Source organism: Amblyomma maculatum, chromosome 11 (genome assembly GCF_055883805.1).
Source record: "Amblyomma maculatum isolate TAMU_Amacu chromosome 11, ASM5588380v1, whole genome shotgun sequence".
Taxonomy (NCBI): Eukaryota; Metazoa; Arthropoda; class Arachnida; order Ixodida; family Ixodidae; genus Amblyomma; species Amblyomma maculatum.
The window spans coordinates 122153592-122169036 of NC_139354.1; the positions used below are offsets into that span (position 1 = coordinate 122153592).

At 43.8% G+C, this 15445-nt stretch overlaps 1 long non-coding RNA gene across 1 annotated transcript; it reads right to left on the bottom strand.

Moving 5' to 3' along the window:
• Positions 1-2968: 2968 nt before the first annotated feature.
• LOC146174877 (uncharacterized) lies at positions 2969-13259 on the bottom strand. Its single transcript, XR_014702007.1, has 5 exons — positions 13185-13259; positions 9642-9778; positions 4870-5027; positions 3814-3954; positions 2969-3083 (listed from the first exon to the last, which is right to left on the bottom strand). It is a non-coding gene; the product is annotated as an uncharacterized LOC146174877 (long non-coding RNA).
• Positions 13260-15445: the final 2186 nt, after the last annotated feature.

Genomic DNA, 15445 nt, shown 5'->3' on the forward strand with positions numbered 1-15445 from the left:
ACGACAAATCACAACCAACATTTACCTGATTGGTTCGTTCCGACGTACAGCGCCCCCTTCAACTTTAAGAGGGCTGAACCCTCTCTCTCAGAAAAAAAAGGAAAGACAAAATTCCTAGAGTCACGTCCTTCCATTGGGCGCTTGCATTGAATGAGCGTCTCACCTGCCCCCGCGAGGTCAAGACAGCGCGCTCAATGCGGTGTACAAAAAAAAAAAGAAAAGGAAACAAAATATCAGAGCGCTCCTGTCACGACCCGCCTGTCGTCACGAGTGCAATGTTCTTGTTAGGCGTTTGCCACAGCGTTCCGTCGGGGCCCGCGCTAATCTGTTGTGCCTGTCGGTCCCTTACAGCATCAAATATTCAGATCAATAGGGAATACACCACAGCAAGGCTTTCTTAGTAAATAAATAATTTATGAGATAATGAAGAAAAACATACACGCACAAACTGAATTTCATTGATAGATAATACAGAAACAATAGATTCGAAGTTCTGCACAAATTACAATTCATCGCAATTGTTTAAAATAAACTTGAAGTAGTGACAGTGTTGTCTGCGACAGTGTTCGAAGTCAAGGCCAATGGTGTCCAATTTGCGTATTCAAGAGGCATTCTCTACATAGTAGTCTAGACAAATCGGCGAGAAATGCAGTACTCGATTTGTGTACCTCCTATGCAAAAGGCCAGAGTATAATTGCATATAGAGTACAATGTTTAATGCCTCAAAGGCAGGTTTGATGTGTGCATTATTATAATTGTTGTTAATTGCATGAACAGCTTTGTTTTCAGTGCTTGAAGTTTTGTAATATTTGAAACTTGTATTCCAAACTAAGAAATAGAAATTTATAACACTGGAGAATAATGAGTCGTATAAAAGGTTTTTCTAAGCATTAAGGGAAGTAGTGCCGCAACTTTGACAGATTCTGGACATTGAGGTCTAGATAGGCCGTGGCGAGAAGGAGCTTGCATTCTTCGTTGAGAATTGACGAGAACCATTGCAGATACTTTTGGAAGCCCTGATTTGGTCCAAATAAGTATAAGAACAGCTGCATAGAACCTATAGTGAGGATTGTACCGCCACTTCCTTAAATGTATTGAACCAGCATACGACTAATATTTAATAATAATGAAAGGCATGTCGCTCTGTTGTGTATACCATTGTAATTAAGCGCCAGAAGAGGTGACACTTCATACAACGTCTCTACTTTTTGCTGGTGCAGAGCCGCCAACAAGCATTGAGAACACTGAAAGAGCTGGGAAATATTGCGTTTCATATTGATCAGTGTGAGCCTTTTGGGGCTGGATAAATATTGAATTAGAAAGAAAAACATTTCTAGTCAATGAGAGGGAATGCTATGGAGTATACGTTCAAGCATTACTTTTTTCCAATATGCAACTGATTATGCTTAATTTATGTAAAAACGTTACACGGACATTACTTTTCTACAACACTGATTATTAACTACTAGTCCATCTGACTTAGCAGGCCTTCTCTCCATTGTGTGATGACAGCGAGATAAGCTGCACGCAACTGCGATCAACTCTTTGTTCTTGCTGGTGTAATACTGCACCAACGCATCACCGCGGTTGCAGCGCACATTACCACATCTTTCCCACTCTCTGCAGCCAACGCATATTAACCTCCCCTGTCCTCGCTGCGGCGCGTATGTGCATCGCTTATGTGTACGACGTCTGACTCGCGGCGCTAAAGCCACAATGTGCGCGATTCCCAACTCACCCTTTGTAATGAAGGAGGATGCCGGAGTAGGCTGCAGCACCATTTGTGGCTGCCGTACCAACTCTACCACGCAGTGCGACCTCGTGACGCTACGCAACCATCGACGCTTGAGTGCCCTGTCAGGTCACATGAAAAGCCACAACTCGGATGCAAGACCGGAATTTTTCGATGGCGCCTGAGCTCAAACTGTCAAAGGCGCTCACATCGGGCGACAGAACACCACAAGGAGTTCTAATGCTTACGCGTCAAAAAGCACATCGTGCATTGGTGCCAGAAAAACACCCCAACTCAGAATTTCGCAAAATTATGCTTATGCACTGAGAGCGGCAAAGACATTATATAAGAGAATGGTGTATCAGGCCAAGCGAAGTAGCGATTCTTACTGCCGCCTGAAGCACGGTGCTCGTTAGGAAAAGTTTGACAACACGATGCGTTAAGTAGTACTAGCGTTCTATCTTTAGGGCACCTACTCCCATTAGCAATGCAAGAGAATACGTCAACACGTAGGCAGAAGAACAATCAGCTTGCTCAGTTTCGCCATCCGAGCACTGATGTTATTGCAGTACAGAGAGTACGTGTCTCGAGGCAGGCCTTTGGCGGCCGCTATAGGTCGCGGAATATTGGAATAGTGATGCGCGTGCCGCATTCTTTCCTGACGCAGATATTCATTCGCAGGTGCCTTTGCTTGCTGCTCAGTTAGCGCTTCTTCAAATTCTGACCTCCATACACGTGTGCGCCAGTAGTTTATTTCCTCGAGCGAACTTTGGCAGTGAAATCGATAGAAAGATAGATGGATTTATTGAAAGGAAAGACAGAGGTTGGCCGGAATGATTATACCCTTACAAAAATGTCTATGTTCACTTTATGCAATGTCTTTAGACAATATGATCATAGAAGCTATCGACCATCAAAAGAAAGTCTTTAGAACACGTATAATCTATGTATGATCTCCCTTCCGACAATTGGCCACCGTGATTGAATAGAATGTATTTACATAGAACGTATTTATACCTCCTATGATTAGCCTATTGATAGCGTACATGGACACTGTAACGACTGTGTTCCGATAATTGGCCACCGTTATTTTAAAGAATCGTGTTCATACAAAGTATTAATACCTTGTGTTATGCTAACTATATTTCAAGTGTCCAATAATAACGTGTATTTTACTCACTATTCACATGCATGTAATATTTCGTGAAAAGTGAGAGTGGCGAAAGAAACAGATGCAAATTCATACCTTCTTTTATTGCACAAACCCTTGACACAGAAACACTTCGTTTCCGACGGCAACGACATTGTGCGTTTGATGTACCAGCCATATCAAAATTTATCATGGTGTCACCTAGAAAAGAAATATATATGCTCAAAATTTTTCTGCCAATTTTGCACACTTTGTGCTAGCATCACACACATCTCTCTTTACTCAGATGCCTGTTTTTCCTCAAAATATGCTAACTGGTTTCCAACCACTTTCTGTACAAACTAGTACCTGCAAAACACCCTCAGGAATGAGACTATTGCTGTGTTTAGTTGTATTCCTTTTGATCCTCTGTATCATTCGACATTAGTTTATCACAATAGGGGCCCAGGAAACAAAGGAGTGAAATTTACACGCCAGTATGCTTGGTCATCAGATACTCTCTCCTCTGCTATTTGCTGCATCAAGCAAATACACATGTTGAGCGGCAACGTATCAGTATGTATACATACATTTTGGTGCATGCTACCAGCAAGTGATGCCACTATGCCTGTTTGCTCCCATTTTTCCTGAGATATGGCTATGTTTGCCATAGCAGATGACACACACACATAAGTAATTACTGAAGGAGACCAGCTACACCAAGCACCTAGGGGATACAAGAGCGATAATAGGGAATGATGAAGTATATTATAGTTAGCCTACAATATGCAGTCACACATACTTTTTGCTACATATGCAGGTAACAAGTCTCAATAGTGTATTCCCAGAGAGTAAGAAAATAAGAAAGTGCCACTCATGCCCATCTTTTCCTTTCAAGAGCTTGTCACCAAGGTAAAATCTTTATCACATATGAAAGCAAAATTTAGAATACCTTTCTTTTATAAGAAGTCCACATGGATGCTGCTACGTCCCACTGCTACTTGTCCAGGAAGTCAGGTTGCCTTGTTACTTGTCGGCACAGACCACGGCAACAGGGTGTCTCCAGATATGGTCGAATGAAGCAACAAGAGGACTGCATGTACATATGAGAACACTAGTCAGAACAGCAGGAAGAAAGATTTTTTGAATAATAAAGGAAAAGTCAAATGCACAAGTAAAAGAAACATAGGAGGAGTATTTCATATGGTTGCTGAGTGACAGCATGAAAAGCCCAGAATTGAAAACGCAATGCTCCACTGAGGAAAATTACATAATCATAAAATACATAAATACATAATAATCTAGGTAATCTCAGGAATAGTGGCAAGTCTTATGTAGGCACTACCTTTTGGAGATACGTGGAAAGACAAGCCATATGGGGTGGTAAAAAATGACTGGTTTGGTTTATGTGGTTTAACATCCCAAAGCAACCCAGGCTATGAGAGATGCTGTAGGGGAGGACTTCAGAGCGTTTGATGAGCTGGGGCTCTTTAAAGTGCACTGACATCACACAGGACATGAATGCCTTTTTGCTTCAATTTTGAGCTTACTGCTGAACTGGTCGTACTCAAAATAGGTTGGTGCTACTTTTATTTAAATTTAGACAAGGTCCTTTTGAGGATACAAGACTTGCACGTGTCCCAGACACATTCAGGGAGACACGTTGGCCCTGTACAAAGGCTTAAAAAGTGGAGAGCTTATCTCATTAAAACCCACCCGGCCCTGCATAATCACTTTTTGGTACCTAATATTGCCTGCTTTGGCTCGTCAATAGTAGGCTACCGACAATAGGAGCAAAATTATTTCATCCTTAAAAAATCATGCACCTTACTGCTGGAATATGCAGTCACACATAATTTTTGCTACATATGCAGTTAACAAGTCGTAATAGTGTATTCCCGAGAGTAAGAAATTAAGAAAGTGCCATAAATGTCCATCCTTTCCTTCAAGAGCTTGTCACCAAGGTAAAATCTTGATCACATATGAAAGTCAAATATAGGAGAAATACCTGTCTTTTATAAGAAATCCACATGGATGCTGAAGAAACCATGCAGCTACATCCCACTGCTACTTGTCCCGGAAGTCAGGTTGCCTAGTTTTTACTTGTCGGCAGAGACCACGGCAACAGGGAGTCTCCAGATATGGCTCAATGAAGCATCAAGAGGACTGCATATGCATACGAAAACACTAGTCAGAACAGCAGGAAGAAAGTTATTTCGAATAATAAAAGGAAAAGTCAAATGCACAAGTAACAGAAACAAACAAGGAATACTTCATATGTTGCTGAGTAACAGCATAAAAAGAGAAGCACAGAATTAGAAATACAATGCTCCACAGAGGCAAACTACAGTAAAATGCTTGTGCACAAAATTCTCTTCTAGAGTGGAAGATTCAGTGATATATGCAAGGGGTTACGTTTATCTACTGTGCATGCATACGGTACTATAGGAATACAACAAGGTTGACGACTGGGCATGTTGGTATGGGTTCATACTGCCCCAGCCAAAAGACGAGACACAGCAAATAGGAGGACAGGACAAGGCTGGACTATCAACTGAATGTTATTGATAAGAAGAAAACTACGAAGACTTCTTCCGAAAAGCTCGCGCACAACCCAACCGGTGGAATGGCAGGAAATTGGGAAGAAGATGAAGAAGAAAATTCAAAGCCAATTCCAAGTCAAGGCCTAACTAACGACTTTTCTAATAGATGAAGTTCCTTACAATGAAGGCTAACAGACGCCTTAGCCACACACTTGTCCTCGGCTTTAGCAATGTAAAATGCTTCAACGAACTCTCTGCAGAGTTGATTACCATTGCTGTAAACTACACCCGTATTATTGAAGTCAGGCGCACAAAGGGACGGGTCATGCTCCGACTTACACTCTCGGGATTGCACATGTAGCGCAAGATTAGAGCTCGCCTTCCCTCCCAGAGAATTGGAGTGCTTCGTCAGGCGCACATTTAGACATCTGCCTGTCTGCCCGTAGTAGCACCGGCCACAATTCAGCGGAACGTGGTAGACCACATTCTTTCTGCAGGTGGTGAACTTTTTCTTATGTGACACTGCACAACGAAAACTATCACGAGGTACACTGTCGAGCCCCTTTCTAACTCTAGCGCACAAGGCTCCTATCTTGTTTCTCGCTGTAAATACAACGGGCAAACAGGCAGATGTCTAAATGTGCACCTGACGGAGCACTCCAATTCTCTGGGAGGGAAGGCGAGTTCTAATCTTGCGCTACATGTGCAATCCCGAGAGTGTAAGTCGGAGCATGACCCGTCCCTTTGTGCACCTGACTTCAATAATACGGGTGTAGTTTACAGCAATGGTAATCAACTCTGCAGAGTTGGTTGAAGCATTTTACATTGCTAAAGCCGAGGACAAGTGTGTGGCTAAGGCGTCGGTTAGCCTTCATTGTAAGGAATTTTATCTATTAGAAAAGTCGTTAGTTAGGCCTTGACTTGGAATTGGCTTTGAATTTTCTTCATCATCTTCTTCCCAATTTCCTGCCATTCCACCGGTTCGGTTGTGCGCGAGCTTTTCGGAAGGAGTCTTCGCTGTTTTCTTCTTATCAATAACATTCAGTTGATAGTCCAGCCTTGTCCTGTCCTCCTCTTTGCTGTGTCTCATCTTTTGGCTGGTGCAGTATGAACTATAGGAATACATTACTGTCTGGGAAGTCAACCTCCACATCACAAGGTATCAAACTATCTCAGAGGTTTCTGAAAGATTTCTATGCAATGACAGGAAGATCTTTCACTATCAAACACAGTTGCAAATAACACTAAAATCTAATGAGCCCATGTATGTTTCTCTTAAAAATGTGCGGACGAAGGAAATGTAGTTGCTGCTCCTTTTATTTATTTACTTGTAACTAATACTGCATCATTTCCAGCTATAGCATGCGTGAACACAATGCAAACAATAGAGGTGAGCAAGCTTATCTAAAGATTTAGAATGACTTTTTGTAATAAAATAAACAGAAATCATTTAACTAGCCATGTACAGGAGACAATGCATGTACTAAAGCAGAGCTGCACAGATTTAAGAGCCTTAAAAGCTCTAGCAAAACACCCTTCTTGTCACATTTGCCTTTTCACAAACACTACAGGCTGGCCGAGAGCTAGCTTAGGTACAATACCTCTAATTATTGCATTCAAACTGATCACTTTTTCAAATACATTGATAAACACAGGTACACATGGCTGAGCTTTCAAAACATCATCTGTTGGACAAAACCCTCATTATACTCTTGGATAGGTCTGATAATAAAGATCAGCATGGCGAACAGCCATTCGGCGCTTCCATGCGCTATGCAAGCTTAATAGCCTTATCATATCTTACAGAACACTGTTGTAATTTTTAACACCTGAGAACCAAATTCCATGGGGGTTTAAAGGAACACCTTTGAGCAAAGTTCACTGTAGGATATTGCCCCCCAAAAACACAATCAACAATAACACATGTTCGACAGCCTCTGGCTTTCTGCACAAAATACAGTTCACACCCCATGGCAGAAAGATCTCTCTCTGCCATCTATGTTTATCCAGGCAGAACCCAAACATGCAATTTAAAAAGATTTTTAGCAGGTTGTAAAGGCATTCGTTTTACATGTTAGAATGCATTATTATTTGATAAACACAAAAAGGCCGCCACACTGATACTTCCCTTCGTCTTGCAGCCCACCCCATCTGTAACAAGCCCCCTCATGTTTGCAGAACTCAAAAACACACAAAACAAACAGAAAATGTTCTCCAACAGATAAATATCAACATATTACTTTTGTTATTGCTAGTAACTATTTGGCTCTAGGGTTAATGATGCATTTATTTAGGTTGTGAATAAAATGAGTTCGGAAGTTAATTGCAAATCTTGGTGATTAGCAAGAAAGTAAATATTTGTGTATATGTTGCTTTGAGCAAAGTAAATGTTGTCATTTTGTCACAGAAAAACAGAATACCACTTGAACAAACGTCACTTTGACGATGTATTCAGTTGTACGAACTTTATTAAATACCCCCCTGAAGCTCTATTGAACACTATGCAAACGCACTTCATTTTAACAAACTTCAGTTATTGCTCATTTCAGTTCAACGAACATTTTCCGCGGTGCTATCCTGTGTCTTCAAAGTCATACTGAGCGTTTAAAAAAAGCACAGTCTGCACTCCTTGTAGCATATTTTTATGTTAAGAACCACTCTTCATTATCGCGTGAAGAAAAGTGGCCGTTATTTAGCTTTAAAGTGAATTGGCTGCCTAAACTAGCTTGTAACCAGATGAATCCATAGCTGTCTGCACGCTTAATTAGCTGTACAGTCATAGCCAGTCAAAGCCAGATCTTCAGCCCTACTAGGCCCTTTAGCTCCAAGAATTGCAAATGTGTGCATTTTGGTTAACCATGATCTGCTTGGAGAAAATGAAAGCCTTGTCTCCTCAGCAGGCCGTTGTGATAGGCAAGATTCTCAGGAGCTTGCACAGTAATAGAGTTCAAAACCACTGTAGTCCTTTCAAAAGTGCTGCAAAAGGTTACGCATTCTTCACTTGCAAATCAGCGCAGTGACAAATAAATGGGCTCAGATAAGATTTGAACAACCTAAAAATCTGTGACAGATTTTCTCTTCTTGGGCTCCAAGATTACCTCGGAAGGAGACTGTAGCCATGAAATTAGGAGACGCCTGCTTCTGGGAAAGAGAGCAATGGTTAGCCTTGACCGCCTAGTAAAGAGCAGAGACATGTCTGCCAACCAAGATCCGTATAACTCGTGCTATGGTCTTTCCAGTTGTGATGTATGGATGCGAGAGTTGGACTGTGAAAAAGGCTGACCGCCGAAGAATTGACGCGTTTGAATTGTGGTGCTGGCGAAGACTCTTGAGAGTTCCTTGGACTGCCAGAAGATCAAATCAGTCGATATTGTCGACCATAAACCCTGACTGCTCATTGGAGGGTCAAATTCTAAAGTTAAAGCTCAGCTACTTTGGTCATCTGATGAGAAGAGAGGAGTTGCTGGAGAAAGATTTGATGTTGGGAAAGGTTGAGGGTCACTGGAGAAGGGGTAGGCAGCGAACACGATGGTTAGATGGTATCCTCGAGGCACTGCAGATGAAGTTATGTGATGTTAGGAAGATAGTGAGAGACCGGAAAGCATGGCGTGACATGGTCCATAGGGTCACGAAGAGTCGGACACGACTGAACTGAATATTTCTTGAAGCTAATGGAAACAATCTTCCACGCATTTATTTCAGTCCAATGAAATTTCATTTCAGCAAACTTTTTCCTAAGGTCCCTTGAACTTTGTTCAAGTGAAACATCACTGTATGTGTACATATGCTGAGGCAGTCTAAATAAACAGTAACTGAATGTCAGCATGAACATGCACACATATGCACAGTGCAGTCAGCTATATTATGACACCATGTTTGTCACTGAGCTATTAAAACACAGGTTTACTCAATTTTGCCTCAACTAGAAATAGTAGGTACTACTTCAATAAAACAGCTAAGTATATCTCCTGTTTTAAAGCTCTGAAGAGGCCATGAAAACTTTTCTTTAGTGCAGACTATGAGCAAGATTCACCAACATGTCAGTCGCGCTAAAAACACAGCAAGAATGATTTAACAACACCGAGCTGGTTTCAAGCTTTGCTTTAATGAAGCCTGTTACACATCCGCCCTTTATACTCTCAAAAGAAAACAATAAATGCAAAGCATGAACCAGTAAAAATTATACAGTTATAAAGCAAACACATGAATGCAAAAAACATGAGCATGTGATACCTACCAATTCAATGTCTCCTTTACAGGAAGGATGCTTTAGGGCAGGGCACCCATGGCTGATAGAATAAACTGCCTCAACAGATTCATGACGCTGTCTGCTTCATATTCAGGCAGCACTCCCTCGATGGCAGATGAAATCTGCTGCAAAAGCAGTGTGACAATACAATTGCATCAGCTGGACTGCAAGCATTATTGCCAAACAAGCCGTAAATGCAGTAAAAGAAAGACTTCATTAAATCCATGCTTCTCAAAACCCATAACATACCATTACTTTCCCTACACCCCTAAAGAAAAGCTGTCTCAGAAAATGAATTCCTAGCAGCTCTAGGTCACATGCCATAAGTTACCAAAAAACTCGATCCTATCATCTGTTTCAATTCTGACCCTTGTCAGCAATGTCAAAGATTAATAACTGAAGAACTTCCATAGTTGAAATTCACTTTTCAAAATATGCTGTTTCTCTGTGAAGCTTAAAGGTTCTTAGAAATTAAACAAAACAGAAGACTAAGTTTGAAAGCTCTAATCGCTTAATTCACAGCCAATTGTTAGCTTGACCCACATAACTTGCCACGCCCCCGTTAAAAAAAAAAGAAAAAGAACACTGGGCCTGTACTAAAATAATACGTACTGACCTACTAAGGATATAAATATAACTATTACTGCGTTGAAGTCTGCGAATTGTTATAAAATTATATATCACCCCCCCCCCCCCCCCAATCTGTGCTTACTCTAAAGGAAAGCTTAAAAACCTAATTTTACGCGGAAAGTCGTTGCTTATGGACTGTTCCAATAAAGCGGTAACCGCATGAGGCGACAACCCCTAGCGATCCGTCGCAACGCCTGTCGTTGTCGCTGGTGCATACCGCACGGAGCGACGGCGCTCAGCGACAGAAGCGCGTTTTCAGCGTTGCTCTGTTACCGCCGCCTCGTCATTCGGTCAAGGGGAATGCAATCACGCTATATCCCATTTTCAACACAAAACAGCATGAAGTACGATAAAACACTGATGAAATTTCTTGTAACGCATCGTATTTTAAAGGGTCACAGGGCAGCGGTGACCCTTTAAAATACGACTATAGGGGGTATTCACATGACGTCACAGCTGACGTCAGTATGCAGCTGACGCCATCTTTGCGTCCTGTTTTGACTAGTAGTAGTACGGGGCGGCGGTTAGGTTAGCTGTTCGTGCGCGTCCGTTTGCTCTGTCACTCTGCCTCATGCCAGCACCGTTGTTATGAAAACTCAGTCGGTATCATGAGTGAGTTCGATTTATCTGCAAAGTGGGCGAGATACGGACGGAGACCTGAACGAAACAAAACTTTGGTACCAACCCGTGTGCAGTCGATATGCGTAACAGCACGGTAAGCGTCGGCCTGTGCCCACGCATAAATATGTGCGACATTCTTGAATTCCTTGTCCTACAGACGAGCTTCATCACAAGAAACCAACCGCAAGACTACTGACCACTCGAAGAACGCAACTACGTTACAAGCGGCTGGGTTAAGAGCCGCGGTTGAAGCAGACGAACTCGCTCTTTGTGCAATTACGTGCGTGCCGTCCAACGTTTATACCAACTAAGACGCTAAGTTTTTGTAGCTGATATTCTGCATATAAATCGCGTTTAGTAGCCAGTATCTTTTATACAAAACTTGTTTGGTGTACTTGCCTCAATCGATCAAAAGAAGTCGGATGTTTGCATCGTCTGTGGCGGTAAGGAAGCAAAAGAAACCGCTGCCACATGCCACAGCGATGACACCGGTAGCGCCACCTCGTCGCCTTGCGGGCTCGAAATAACTTTCTGCAACAAAACTCTTGAAATAAAGCGCAGTTTTGGCCAAGCTAAACTTGATTTGTTATTAGATATAAATTTGTTTCTAAAGTTCTTCAAACCTTCTGCAAAACAGCTCTGCCCGCCTACGTTCCTTCGCCGAATCTGCATGCGGTCTGCTTTGATTAGCAGCCGACACAGACGATGCGAACATCCGACTTCTTTTGCTCGAATGAGGCAAGTACGGCAACACAAAGTTTAGCGAGTCCTCTTTGAAGGATTTTATTGCAACAAAACACGACGATTAAGTGTTGGCGGCGCGCTGATTGCATGTGCACGACTGCAAGCGATACATTGCCGCACTGCTCTTTTACCGGGAATGTGTCTTCTGAGTGCGTGAAGAACAGTCGTGCACAGATAGTGACAAGAGCTGGCTGCTAGGGCACATCCGGAAGATTCCAGTCCAGCCCATTTTGACATACATTTCTCACATTCCATTATAATTGTGCGGTTGTGCCGTGCCAGCCATACGTGGCATCGCATCTCGGGGAAGTGTCTCGTTAGGGTGGAGTTGTTCGTGTGTACTTCCGGAACCTTAAAATGCCGAGGTCTTTCGCGCAGCTCTTCAGCTTCCGTTGTTTACACTGTGCACGCGTCTATTACAGTCTACGATAGCTCAATAAATAACATATAGCTGCGGATGCCACTGCTTGTAGAACCGCACGACAGCACTTGATACGTACGTTCGCCCTGTTCGTTCCGTGGACACAAAAATGGCCGACTGCGCCTCAATTACCCACAATGCACAGCGCACAGCGCGTCAGTGAATACCCCCTATACACGGTGACTATACACTGCGATGCCGACTTGCATTGCAAGCAGCGACTTTCTCCTGCTCCTTTCGGAAATTAACAATATCAAGCCACGCTAACCTTTTTCTTTCTTTTATTACCCTTCCAAGCTTTTACTGAATTATCTCGATGCACTCATATATATACACGGATCAGACGAAGTGAGCGCGTGAAGGCACCAGGTTCTTCGCCCAAACCGGACTAGGAAAACTAACTTTACACGCAATAAAAAGAAAGCCAGAACGGAAGTTGAGCACCCTAAAGCCCTCTGCGATTGGCTGCCTCGCGAGCTGCTTCCAGGCGACACGCGAAATTTTCTAAAAACCCAGAAACCGAGCGACGGCGACGAGCGGCAATGCTTTGGCGGCCCTCAGCCCGTTGCGCGACGGCGTCGCGCGGCATGTCGCCGCGTCATGCGGTTAGCGCTTTAACCTCGAATTACCGGCTCCATGTGCAAGTAGCTCAACGAAGAAACGCTATAAATAAAACAGATAGGTAGCGAGCGATCGCACACATCTGATGGAATTTAAAAATGACAGGTTTTATACGTCTACATAGCTTTTACGCAGTACAAGGCCTCTCTCAATATTTGAAATTTGACGGTTATGGCTGCGAGGCCAAGCGGTTGTTTACCTTTGAAGAATTAGTAATAACTCCGCAAAAAAACGCCTTAAAGATCTGAACTATGTTGCAAACTGATCGGAAAGAGGCCGCGGACAATCGAGGATCACTTTTTAAAACTTAACTAGGTGATAAAAACGCTAAACAATGAAAAAACTTCCTAGAGCATTGGGCGTGCAGTATGCAGAAAAGTAAAAAATGGGTAAACGCTTGTAATGTAAAAACTGCTCACTTCTGAAACACAAAATTTTCAGCGAGTATGCGCAAAGCGTTTATAAGAAAGGAATGAAAAAGTTTGTCAACTTACATTGAAGATTTCTGGCAGAAAGAACTATTTTCCACGCTCGACGTCGCCACACAGCCAAACGCCGCCTCTCAGTCGCGCGCAATCACGTGACACATGAAGCTGCATCACGTGTTTTGTGGAGTTCGCTTTCTTTCTTTCTTTCTTTCTTTCTTTCTTTCTTTCTTTCTTTCTTTCTTTCTTCCTTTCTTTCTTTCTTTCTTTCTTTCTTTCTTTCTTTCCAGTCGCGCTGCCACGCCGCGCTGCTCCGTCACGTGTCTTGTGGAGTTCGCTTTCTTTTTTTTTTTTTTTTTCCTGTCGCGCTGTCGCGCCGCGCTGCTCAGACGAAAGGTGGGATTAGTGGAACGCCGAGCGAGCGTCAGTTCTGTACGTTCGCTATCTTGTGCGTTCGTTCTTTTTCTTCCGGTGGTTTTGTGGGGTGGCTGGTATTCGAGGCGACGCAGAGACTCGGAGTGGCGAGCCCACTTCAGCGATCGTGTGTTTGCTTCCTTCATTGTATGAAAACTTGAGTTCTTACCGTATGCGGAGCCGCACATATTGAGTGCCTGCGCATGAGTTATTTGCACGCGCGCGCGCTCACACTAATGCAGCTTTGCAGAGGCGAAAAAGAAATAGCTCTCAAGACTGAGAGCATCATACATTTGTGCTAAATAAACACTAAAAACTGATTGCTGATTTCGTTACTGTTACTCGGAGACAACTTTGCTCTGTGAATATTTTGTGAAACTTTAAACCCATCTTTTTTGCTGTATTGATGACATCACTGCGGTAATACCGTGAAATTGCGCTGTTATTCGGTGAACACATATATGTTTTCCTTTTCTTTCCTTTTTTTGCTTTTGCTGCTGTTCATCTCTGTAATGTCTGCAATGTTTATGCCTGTGTTTATACCTGTAATGTGTTCCATGTAAACTAGCTTCCTGTTGAGCTGTCACCTGCTGATGTTTGCGAGGGTCCTCGGCACTCTTAAGCAGTGTGCAACTGCTTTCTCGCTGAGGTGCCCCCTCCCCCCCCCCCCCCCCCGTCCTCTGGATTTGAAAACAAAAAATTGATTGATTGATTGATTGAAGGGCGCGTAAATGAAGCCGTCACAGGTTTGATACCGCGCGCTGTCTACGTTGGCTAGCCTGCCCGCTTCTCCTTTCATACCTCCCGCACTTCTAGGGAAAAAAAAAGAATGCGTGCGTGCGTGCGCACTGCTGTGTGCTTTGCTCGCAGGGCGGCTAGAAGCCCCCCCTCCTCCAGCTCGAAGCCGCGCTCTGATGGCCAAGCGCCTCCTTGCATCCTTCCCGCGCATTGGATTTGAAGGACAGCTTCCAGCCAACCTCTCGAGAGGGTGCTTGCAACTAGAACTAGCATAACGTTCCCAATGGATCACAGCGGAAGGATGAATATGTTCAGCTACAGCTGGTCGATATTCCGTGGTTCGGGTCAAGTGCGTGTTAATTGTGCCGTAAGGGCGCTTAATTGATTTACAGAGGTCGGTGCCGCGGACCGCAGGTTGCGCGCTGATATAGTTCACGAGGCTGCATGAACGCTATGCGAAGGCTGCGAGCGAATATGCGTGTTTCTGCTGGCGCATTCTGTGCCGTTGTGTGTGTTAGTTCGCCGCCCCCCCCCCTCCCCAGCCGCCGCGCCTTCTCTTCCCCCCCTCCCCTCTTCCCTTACCATTAGCGCGCTTCCTTACCCTACCCTTGCCCTAAGCTCGCACCTCACCCAGACACCACCTCCAGCAAAAACATAAACGAAAGCAGAACCTGTAGAGCGCTCGCTCGATTGACGCACATGTCCAAAGGCTGCTGGGTGGTGTCGGATAACCTCCGCGAGCGAAACATACGATGCGCGCGGTGAGGAACAGATGGGCTAAGATATGGCCGCTGCCTTGACGGGAGCGGCGGCGCAGAAGTGAATAAGAGAATAAGACAATCGCTAACATACTGAGCGCGGCGAGAGAAAATGGCGGCGGGCGCCGATTTGTTTTCATAAGTGGTGGACAGGAGCGTATGCTATGCACAGCGGGGTGGCTCGGATGCGTCTGGGAGCACACTTCTAAACACGATCGGGTCGATAAAGAAAAAAAAAATACAAATTCATTTTTTTTTTTCGGATGAAAATTTGGTCCTTGCCAGGGACATGCACCCTCCACTTTCCAGTAATTTCGGCGCGTGAGAAGGAAAGCGGAGAAGAGGGGGGGGGGGGGGGGGCTCGTTCGGTAGCTTACTGTACATGTGCATATACCCAATCATTGTGTGTATGCCAATATA